Source organism: Cyanistes caeruleus, chromosome 6 (genome assembly GCF_971803275.1).
Source record: "Cyanistes caeruleus chromosome 6, bCyaCae1.hap1.1, whole genome shotgun sequence".
NCBI classification, from domain to species: domain Eukaryota; kingdom Metazoa; phylum Chordata; class Aves; order Passeriformes; family Paridae; genus Cyanistes; species Cyanistes caeruleus.
The window spans coordinates 358,055-369,149 of record NC_141706.1 but is presented as its reverse complement, the minus strand read 5'-3'; the positions used below and the strand labels follow the sequence as shown (position 1 = coordinate 369,149).

Genomic DNA, 11,095 nt, shown 5'->3' with positions numbered 1-11,095 from the left:
TGAAAGCTTGATCATAGCTATCCCTTCAGATATTCTGGAAAATCTTTGAGGCCTGATTATGGGTTGTGATGTATTTATCTGAAATACACTGTTCAGACATTTAGTACTGATAAAATAAAATAAAAGTCATACCATGTAATGAAAACAGTACTGAAGAAGAAGACTGCAAAATCATCAGAGACAAGCATATGCTGCTGCAAAAGACTGAGAAAGTTCTCAAAGGTAAAAAAACCCTGGGAGCTGAACATGATGGGAAGTTTCCTGGGAATTCTGAAGCATTTGGTGTGTCCTAAATGTTAGGTTTGATTTAATGCAAATTTCCCATGATTGTGTGTTCAGAGTTGCTGGTTTAGGAATGACCAAGTCTGGATTTGGATTTGTGGCACCTAGCATTCCTTGTGTCAGCTTTAGGTCTGGATTGGTGGGAATTGTCTGAGAAAAGAAAAGGCAATTTAAATACACAGCTCCGTTCTCAGAGAAACTATCGGGATGGGAGAAAAGAGTCTGTGAAACTGCTGGGAACACCCGGAGTGAGGGAATAAGCAGCCCACCCCTCACACTTGAACTGGCACTAGCCGCAGGGTGGGCAGTGATGTTAATGAGATCTCAGAACAGCCCCAGGTGTGGGCAGTTATGGTAAAGAATGGGTGGGTCCTGGCCGGGGCTATTTTAGGGGGAGGGTTTTTCCTCACTTCGCTTGAGCACGGAGCAGTTGGAGCAGAGGGATTTTTGGTGAGTTCCCTGGGGGTATCTCATGGAACGATACCGGGAGCATCTCATAGGATCTGGGAGAACAGCTGGATACACCTGGACATGGAGCATTGTTTAAAGCAGCATCTGAGCCAAGTAAGCCTGTGTGGGTTCGCAGGGATTTGCAAAAGGGATTTTCCCTTTTGATTTCATTTTGTCGTTTGCTCCCCAATTCCCCCCGGAACAAATGGGTATTATGAGGACAAAAGGGGGGCATAAATTGAGGGAAGAAACTCCTGTTATTATCTATTTTTACACTGGGGGGAGTCCACCTATGATTTTAAGGGTACTGATTGGAGGAAAACCTGCCTTTTCCAGGGTGTTAGGGGTATCAGTGAACAGTGAATCCCCATGTTCCATTTTAAATGGAAGGGGGGAAATATTGTTGCTATTTTATGGGTTTGACTTGAGGGGAACCCCCCCACACTTTCCATCATCCTGAGGTTTAAATTGAGGAGGAAGCCTTATAGTCACTACTTTTTAAGGGTCTGATTGAGTGTTCTCCTTTTCCTATCCTTTGAGAGATTTCAATCAAGGGAAAAACAACTTTTTACTTTTAGGGGATTAAATTGAAGGGGGGGAGCACTCATTTATTTGCCATCGTATTGGTTTAAGAAGGCACGAACACCCCGCCATTGCCTCAGTTTCCGGGGTTCAATTGACAGAAACACCGGCTTTTCCAGCATTAGGCGGGGTCACATGGAGCCGTGGCGCTGCTTTTGAGAGCGATTCTGACCCCTTACAGCCCTGCACGGCAGCGCTTCTGGCATTCCCTGGGGAATTTGGCGGCTGGGCAGCCCCCGAGGAGTGACAGAGCCGTGCTGAGGCCGGGCGGGCAGGCGGGAGCCGCGGCGCGGAGCTGTGTCTGTCCCGGCTGCTCTGTCCGCTCCGGGCGCGGGGCTCGGGCACCGCCGGGGCCCCTTCGGGCCGGTCCCGGTGCCGCTGGGCGGGCCGGGCTCTCCCGGGGCCGGAGCTGCCCCCGCCCGCCGGAGGAGCCGCTTTCCGGCCGGGAGCGTGGGGCCGCCCCCGGGTGCCGAGTGCCGCCGCTGCCGGGGCTCGCGTGGCTCCCCCGGTCCCCCCGCACCTGGAGCGGCGCCAGCCCGGGAGCGAGTCCCGGCGGGGGCGCTGGGGGACACTTGTGGCTTGTCAGCTTCAGAGTGCGCTGGCAAAAGCCGCTGGGAGGAGGGGAGGGGGAAAAGCCCGACCTGCCGGGCTTTTTGTCTCGGGGCTTTGTCGATATTGCTCTTTAGCCGAGCTGTGCCTTTAAATAACGATGTGGTGCCTTCTAGAAACTGTGTCCAATACCTTTTGTACCCTCGCAGGAGGGCTTCGAGCTCAGGTTTTTCCATTGCCGAGTTAACTGCAGGTCCGAGCTGGCAGCGTCCCGTGCATCTGGGGTGCGTGAATCTGTTTGTGATGTTCATTTCCCCTGGATGCAGAGCTGGGCTTTTCGGGCAGACTGTATTTCTCAAGCCTCGGGGTTTATTTAAGCCTTGCACGCGATTTTCTGGAGACGCGGGCCGAGTGAGAACTTTGTCTTGGTGCTGTACTGGGGAATGGAATGCAGGGGGTCCCCGCAATATCCCCGTGGAAGCTGGAATGTCCGAGGGAATGGATGTGACAATTCTCGGGGCTGAACCTGGCTCCCAGCGCTCTGCAGCGTAGGATGCGAGAGAGCAGGGCCGGGGGACAGCAGGGTAGGGACAGCGAGGGGCTTCGTGCTCTGGGTTTGGTGTTGATGTTTCCAGAGCCAGAGCAGGTTGATTTGGTTCAGGTGCACTGGAACAGGATCCAAACCTTGGAAAGGTCTGAGATCAATTGGGAGGAAATGTTTTAACATGAATGTGTTTCTTGATAGAAATCAGGTTTCAGTTAGTTTTTTAATAGATTTTAAAGGAAATTTTTTTTTGAGGAAAAGTGAAAAAAAATGTTTATTTTAATAAGTAGGGCGTGGGAAGAAGAATGAATAACGTTAGATAGTTTATTTGTTGTGGAGTAAAGATGAGGAGATTTAGAAGGTTTTGTGGTTTTTTTCACGTGTGTTTGGGATGTGGCGTGGGTCTTTTTGAGCCGTGGGGTGTTTTGGTGGTAGCTTGGGTTTTGGGATTGGAGTCAAGTTGAACAGTTTTAGAAGAAGTTACTATGGTTTTGGCAATTATTTTGTATTCACTAATCAATGATGTCAGGAAAATTAATCCACAAACACCAGAGGTTTATGTCCAAAAAGGAGACAGAGGAGTCCTTTTTCTTTATTCGAATAAAGGGAGAGGCCATGGGGCATTCCCCTGGGGTTTCTCTAATTTTTGGAGGGTGCAGAGCCTCCTTTTTATCCTAATTCCTGGCCGCTTGTCCCTTCTCTCTTTCCCCATAGGCTGAGGTACTTGAGAGGTACAGGCTTCCCGGAACGCCTGATACCTGGGATACCTTTTCCCCCCCCACGCATAATCCCTTCTTAATTCTTAGCTTTTGTGGAATTCATGATACTCTTTCAGTGCCTCTTTGATCTTTTAGTGGAATCCATCCCATTGATTCTGTTGTCTCTCACTGATAGCTGCATCTTATCAGCAGACCCACAGCTTGTTTATAAAGACAAACCCGTCATTCCTCTCTATGAGAAGTTATTTTTAAAAAAGTAAAAAATGGATTTTTTGTTGTCTCTGTTAAACAATAGAGTTGAGAGAGAATTTGGGGTAGAGTGTATTAGTATTGTATACAGATTGTACGTTAAAAGTTTTTTTCTTTGCTAGTTTTGAAGTTACAGAATTTGTTTAAGCATAAAGCAGATGGTGGGGATATAATATAATGTAATTTTAGGACATCTTATTTTTTATTGTATATCTTTGGCTTAATGGTCAAATTATTTTTTACTTTTAGATATACTTTTATAGAGATACAGGTAAATATAAATAGTGGTAGTAATATTTAGTAAGCAGAGTTATTTATGTGGTTTTTATTCAATATTAGTTTTTTTGGTGGCACATAGTGTGTTGTTTCATTTTTTTGTGTTCACTACGTGAAATTTGGTTTTTGAATAAAGATGATTTTATGAATGGGTTGGTTTGTATTTTAGGTAGAATCAATTAAAATAGATTTTGATATGCATTATTTGGTTTTGTTTATTGTATGTAGGGGATCAGAGGGGGTAGGGTTTGTTTGGTTAGCTGAGTTTTGGGTGTTAATTAGTTGGCTTTTGTTAGATGCAGTTTTTAATTTTTGGAAGTTTTTTGAGTGGTCCTAAGGTGATTTTTACTAATTGATTGTATAATTTTATTTTGTTTGTAGTTGGCGTATAATAATGTATATGTTCTATTTATTTAACGTTGTGTTTTTTAGTTTAGGTGTTGATGATAAGTTTGGATTCCTTTCTGTTGTGGTGTTTCTTATTAGCTTCATTTCTGGGGACACAGGCATTTATATGGTGGCTTTTTATAGGTATATTTTTGGGGGTGGTGTTTTTTAACTTTTTGTAGTTTTGGTTGGTTTTTTGTTTTTAATTAGTTATTAATCTTTTATAGAGTCTTGGTAATTATTTAAGTATTACTATAAATGTAGAGCTTTGGGGTTTTTTTACTAATGTTTAGGGTTAGTTGAATGGCTTTGAGTTCAGTGACTTGGTTTGATTTTTTTTTTTTAATAGTTGGTGTGATGTGTGGAGTTCAATAGCGTTGCTTTTTATTTATGTTTAACTTTGCTGATGTGATAAGAACTGTTAGTGAAAGAGCATAGCATCTGTTTTTGCTGGTGGTTGTACGGTGTGGGTTTTGTTTGTGTTACCTGTTTTGGGTTTTTTTTGTTAGTGAGACTAAACTTTATTTTGGGGTTAATTTGTGATTATTTTAAAGATTTTAGTGCAATTTAGGTTTTTGATTTGGGGGTGCTGTGATGAGAGTACTTTATTTGTTTTATGTGGTATTGGGTTGGTGTGGATAGAGGGAATACTTGTTTTTAAAATTTATTTTAGTATTGTTAGTTTAAGTGTTAGGATGCATTGTGTTTCAGTGTTGAATCTTTTTGAGGTGGTTTGGATTTTTTCTAGGTTAAGATTTTTTTCCCTTGGCTGGTGGAGGTATTGTGACTTTATTGATCATATGGGTGAGAATTTGATGCTGTTTGTTTTTTGGTTATTTTTTTTTTTAGGAATTAGATTTTTGCAGTAGACCTGGAAGAATTCACTTTATTTCAAAACATACTAGTTTAATCACATAAAGGTTCCCATATTAACTCGTCAGTCTTTTAGATTCTTTTTCTCATTTAGGTTTTCCAGAATTTACTGTTAATTTAGCAATCAAGCAGGGATGGCACTTCGTTCTTGAAAAGATGGCTATGGAAAAACCTGTGTCTAACAACACATACCTGACAGAGAGCAACGATTTTGCTGTTATTACAGGGCCAAATACGAGTGGCAAAACAACTTTGGCATGGAACTGCTGAAGGAGAGGAGTTTCTGGTGGGCTCCCAGTGGCATCTGATGGAGTGACGGTGAGAGCATCTCATAGGGTCTGGGGGAGCACGTGGATGCAACTGGACGTGGAGCACTGCATAAAGGAGGTGGTGAGGGACAAAGCTTTCTGCCAGGAAGCAGCACCTGAACAGCTGAGCCAGTGTGGATTTGCAGGGGTGATCTTTCTCCTTTTCCCTTTTGATTTCATTTTGGCAGTCCTTCCTCAGTGCCCTCAATCTGTCACAAGAATTCCAAAAATAAAAAGGCTGAGTGAACAGTGAAAAGAAGGGGTATAGGTAAGGTGGAGTTCAGGTATACCCCACCCCAAACCCTAAACAGCAGCCCTAACAGCGCTCCCGTTTCCTTGAGACAGCTGCAGGCAGGAACCCTAAAGCAGCAGAGTGCCAGAACCCCCGAGAGGTACAGGCAGTTCCCTGGTGCTAGGGCCAGCCAGGAAGAGATAGTGGGGGGACGATCCGCAGGGTTGGGGAAACAGGGGGTTTCCCGCCCCGCCCCACCCTGGGCTCTCTGTCCCTCCGCAGCCGGGGATTGCTCCCACCCCTCCTCGAGGCGGCGGTTGGTAAGGCTTCGTGCCTGGCCTCCGCAAAGAGTTCGGCTCTGTCAGCCTCTGCCCTGTCTCAGGGCCAAACTTAGGTAGGGTAGGGAGCAACTGTGGATTGCCTGGTCCAGGCTAAGGGACATCTCTTGGGGCCTATGGATAAGGAGCATCCCCGGTTGCAAGCATAGGGTTGTAAGTTTGTAGGGTTCAGCGGGGCAGCTTGGCAGTGACACGGAGAGGCTGAGGGAGGGCTTCAGAGGTCAAGGTCTCGAGGGCTGGAGACAAACAGTGAAAAGAAAAGGGGTATAGGTTGGGATATAAGGTAGAGTACAGGACTATTCAAACCCCAAACAGTAGCCCTCACAGCACTCCCGTTTCCTTGAGACAGCTGCAGGCAGGAACCCGAAAGCAGCAGAGTGCCAGAACCCCCGAGAGGTGCAGGCAGTTCCCTGGTGCTAGGGCCAGCCAGGAAGCGATAGTGAGTGCTCGGGCCTACTGCTGTCGTATAAGCTGGGGTTTCTATCCTTGGGGTACCCTGGGCTCCCTGGCCCTCACTGACTGGAGAGTCTTCCTCCCCTCCTTGAGGTGGTGGTCGTTTGGCTGTCAGCCAATACTGCTGTGAAGCAAGCCTCTGCCTCCCTGTGGGGTGAAGTGTGCAGCCCATGAACCTGGGCATTCTCTAGAGAAGGTAAGTGCTGGGTTTTCACAGATGTAGGACTAAGCTCCTGCATTGATATTTTGTCTTCTTGGTTGTAGCTGACAAGGAGTCGACATCCTGGCAATGGCAGGAACTTCCCAGATGGCGAGGAGGCCTTCCTTCACGCCCCATGTGGATCCACCCCACCAAGCATCTGAGAGCTGAGTCGAAGGCTACGACCCGCAGAGGGGGGATGAAAGCGGGGTGCCGCGTCGGGGCTCATGACCTGGGATTTTTGAGTCAGCTTTGGGGACGGGGAGGTCCAGGCTGTGGCCCCTTAGTCTGCACGGTGGGAGAGCCTCACTTTTGTTCACAGTGCTGAGGTGTGCAGGACAGAGCAGCCTCTGGGCGCGTCGTGTCACTCGTCCATCGTGCCTTCTGTGTCTTTTGTGCCTCTTGTGTTGTATGTGCTTTCCCTTATCCCTTCTGGGGGCTTACCAGAAACCCCAGCATCACTTATAGCATCTCCAATCTCTGGGCTCCTCGGCTCGGCTGCTCTCAGAGGCCTTGGAATCGCGTCTCTTTGGACAAGCATCCGATTGGATGTCTTTTAGACCTCTTGTTCCGAGCTGTGTCAACAGCCGTGCGCCGCGAGGATCCATTGTTGCGGCTTAGGACTTGAAGAAACGCAAAGATAGGTAGAGGATTGCGGCCTTAAGATTCTTGGGCCTCTGTCTTGGCGGTTCCTGGAGTTTGTCATTCTGTCAGCATCTTCTTCCTCCCGGGTTCTGCGAGCTTCATCAGCTCGCCTTCATTCTCACCCGGCTCATCTTGTTCCGCATTCTCTCAGTCCTTGCGGCCGTTCTTGTGGCCCAGAATTTTGTCTCCCCATTGTGTCCCCTCGTCCGTTGTCTGGTGTGTCACGGGTGTCTGGGTGTAGTTGTCCCGGAGCTGCTCTGCCCTGCTGCCCAGCCTGGCTGTAGGTGTAAAAGGCCAAGTCCAAGGCCCCTGTAATTTGAAATTTGTGATGTAGGGTGTAGTTGGGGTCTAGAACATATCCCTAGAGCAACGCAAGATGTCTGGAGCTGTGAAGTTACCCTGCAGCACTTTGACTTTTGTCTCAGCTCTCTTTCAGATGCGGACGGATGAAATCGGTGGCAGAGCGCCCCATCCAGGGTAAGGGGGTTCCCCTGAGAAGGTAAGTCAATGTTTGTCTTTGCAGGGCAACTGGAACCGGTCCCTGTGTTGTTACAGGTCTCCTCTTTGTCTTTATTTTTAGGAAATAGAGCCGGCTAGCAGCAGTCAAGGTGAAGCGGGCAAGGTGAGCGTTGACCAGTGGAGGGAGGCTGTTGTTATCGCTGGGCTCTCAGTTTCTGGTGCAACGCCAAGCGTCCCTTCTTGTTTGCATGCTTTAGGCGGTCCAGTCGCGTTTCGTCGAGACCCCGTCGCCGGCCGGCACGGCACGCCTGCTTCACCGCTCCCGTGAGCCCTGCGGAAGCGTCACAGGGGACCGCGTGACGGAGCCTTTTCCACGTAAAGGGGCCGTGTGGGTGGCCTTCAGGAAGGGGCCGAGGGCTTCCCGTGAGTTGGGGATGTCGGGAGGAGGAGCGAGGGCCTGTTCAAGTCTCAGCAACGCCACATCACTTTTTCTTCTCTTAACTCAGGCGCGCCCTGCGACGGCGCTGCCTGGTCCCGGCGTGGCCGTATCGTGCGGCCTCAGGACACGGCCGTTCGCAGGAGACCGTGAGTAGCGGAATTGTCGGGTTTTGGCCGACGCCCTGCACAGATCAGCTGCTGATTTTCTGTTTTATTTTTGGTAGCTGACGGAGAGACGACAGCCTGGCGATGGCAGGAACTTCCCGGATAGCCAGGCGGCCTTCCTTGGCGCTCCGTGTGGATCCTCCCCAGCGGGCATCCGAGAGCTGAGTCAAAGGCTACGACCCGCAGAGGGGATGAAAGCGGGGTGCCGGGTCGGGGCGGTTCAGGCTGTGGCCCCTTAGTCTGCACGGTGGGAGAGCCTCACTTTTGTTCACAGTGCTGAGGTGTGCAGGACAGAGCAGCCTCTGGGCGCGTCGTGTCACTCGTCCATCGTGCTTTCTGTGTCTTTTGTGCCTCCTGTGTTGTATGTGCCTTCCCTTATCCCTTCTGGGGGCTTACCAGAAACCCCAGCAACACTTATAACATCTCCAATCTCTGGGCTCCTCAGCTTGGCAGCTCTCAGAGGCCTTGGAATCGCGTCTCTTTGGACAAGCATCCGATTGGATGTCTTTTAGACCTCTTGTTCCGAGCTGTGTCAACAGCCGTGCGCCGCGAGGATCCATTGTTGCGGCTTAGGACTTGAAGAAACGCAAAGATAGGTAGAGGATTGCGGCCATAAGATTCTTGGGCCTCCGTCTTGGCGGTTCCTGGAGTTTGTCATTCTGTCAGCATCTTCTTCCTCCCGGGTTTTGCGAGCTTCATCAGCTCGCCTTCATTCTCACCCGGCTCATCTCATTCCGCATTCTCTCAGTCCTTGTGGCCGTCCTTGTGGCCCAGAGTTTTGTCTCCCCATTGTGTCCCCTCGTCCGTTGTGTGGTGTGTCACGGGTGTCTGGGTGTAGTTGTCCCGGAGCTGCTCTGCCCTGCTGCCCAGCCTGGCTGTAGGTGTAAAAGGCCAAGTCCAAGGCAATTTGTGACTGAAATTTGTGATGTAATTTGAAATTTGTAATGTCAGTTGTAGTTAGAGTCTAGAACATATCCCTAGAGCAACGCAAGATGTCTGGAGCTGTGAAGTTACCCTGCAGCACTTTGCCTTTTGTCTCAGCTCTCTTTCAGATGCGGACGGATGAAATCGGTGGCAGAGCGCCCCATCCAGGGTAAGGGGGTTCCCCTGAGAAGGTAAGTCAATGTTTGTCTTTGCAGGGCAACTGGAACCGGTCCCTGTGTTGTTACAGGTCTCCTCTTTGTCTTTATTTTTAGGAAATAGAGCCGGCTAGCAGCAGTCAAGGTGAAGCGGGCAAGGTGAGCGTTGACCGGTGGAGGGAGGCTGTTGTTATCGCTGGGCTCTCAGTTTCTGGTGCAACGCCAAGCGTCCCTTCTTGTTTGCGTGCTTTAGGCGGTCCAGTCGCGTTTCGTCGAGACCCCGTCGCCAGCCGGCCGGCACGGCACGCCTGCTTCGCCGCTCCCGTGAGCCCTGCGGAAGCGTCACAGGGGACCGCGTGACGGAGCCTTTTCCACGTAAAGGGGCCGTGTGGGTGGCCTTCAGGAAGGGGCCGAGGGCTTCCCGTGAGTTGGGGATGTCGGGAGGAGGAGCGAGGGCCTGTTCAAGTCTCAGCAACGCCACATCACTTTTTCTTCTCTTAACTCAGGCGCGCCCTGCGACGGCGCTGCCTGGTCCCGGCGTGGCCGTATCGTGCGGCCTCAGGACACGGCCGTTCGCAGGAGACCGTGAGTAGCGGAATTGTCGGGTTTTGGCCGACGCCCTGCACAGATCAGCTGCTGATTTTCTGTTTTATTTTTGGTAGCTGACGGAGAGACGACAGCCTGGCGATGGCAGGAACTTCCTGGATAGCCAGGCGGCCTTCCTTGCCGCTCCGTGTGGATCCTCCCCAGCGGGCATCCGAGAGCTGAGTCAAAGGCTACGACCCGCAGAGGGGATGAAAGCGGGGTGCCGGGTCGGGACTTGTGACCTGGGATATCTGAGTCAGCTTTGGGGACGGGGAGGTCCAGGCTGTGGCCCCTTAAGCCGCACGGTGGGAGAGCCTCACTTTTGTTCACCGTGCTGAGGTGTGCAGGACAGAGCAGCCTCTGGGCGCGTCGTGTCACTCGTCCATCGTGCCTTCTGTGTCTTTTGTGCCTCCTGTGTTGTATGTGCCTTCCCTTATCCCTTCTGGGGGCTTACCAGAAACCCCAGCAACACTTATAACATCTCCAATCTCTGGGCTCCTCGGCTCGGCAGCTCTCAGAGGCCTTGGAATCGCGTCTCTCTTGACAAGCATCCGATTGGATGTCTTTTAGACCTCTTGTTCCGAGCTGTGTCAACAGCCGTGCGCCGCGAGGATCCATTGTTGCGGCTTAGGACTTGAAGAAACGCAAAGATAGGTAGAGGATTGCGGCCATAAGATTCTTGGGCCTCCGTCTTGGCGGTTCCTGGAGTTTGTCATTCTGTCAGCATCTTCTTCCTCCCGGGTTCTGCGAGCTTCATCAGCTCGCCTTCATTCTCACCCGGCTCATCTCATTCCGCATTCTCTCAGTCCTTGTGGCCGTCCTTGTGGCCCAGAGTTTTGTCTCCCCATTGTGTCTCCTCGTCGGTTGTCTGGTGTGTCACGGGTGTCTGGGTGTAGTTGTCCCGGAGCTGCTCTGCCCTGCTGCCCAGCCTGGCTGTAGGTGTAAAAGGCCAAGTCCAAGGCAATTTGTGACTGAAATTTGTGATGTAATTTGAAATTTGTAATGTCAGTTGTAGTTAGAGTCTAGAACATATCCCTAGAGCAACGCAAGATGTCTGGAGCTGTGAAGTTACCCTGCAGCACTTTGACTTTTGTCTCAGCTCTCTTTCAGATGCGGACGGATGAAATCGGTGGCAGAGCGCCCCATCCAGGGTAAGGGGGTTCCCCTGAGAAGGTAAGTCAATGTTTGTCTTTGCAGGGCAACTGGAACCGGTCCCTGTGTTGTTACAGGTCTCCTCTTTGTCTTTATTTTTAGGAAATAGAGCTGGCTAGCAGCAGTCAAGG

At 50.1% G+C, this 11,095-nt stretch overlaps 1 long non-coding RNA gene across 1 annotated transcript; it reads left to right on the top strand.

Annotated features, from left to right (window-relative positions):
• Nucleotides 1–491: 491 nt before the first annotated feature.
• On the top strand, nucleotides 492–6,281 carry LOC147652350 (uncharacterized). Its single transcript, XR_015288468.1, has 2 exons — nucleotides 492–846; nucleotides 5,138–6,281. It is a non-coding gene; the product is annotated as an uncharacterized LOC147652350 (long non-coding RNA).
• Nucleotides 6,282–11,095: the final 4,814 nt, after the last annotated feature.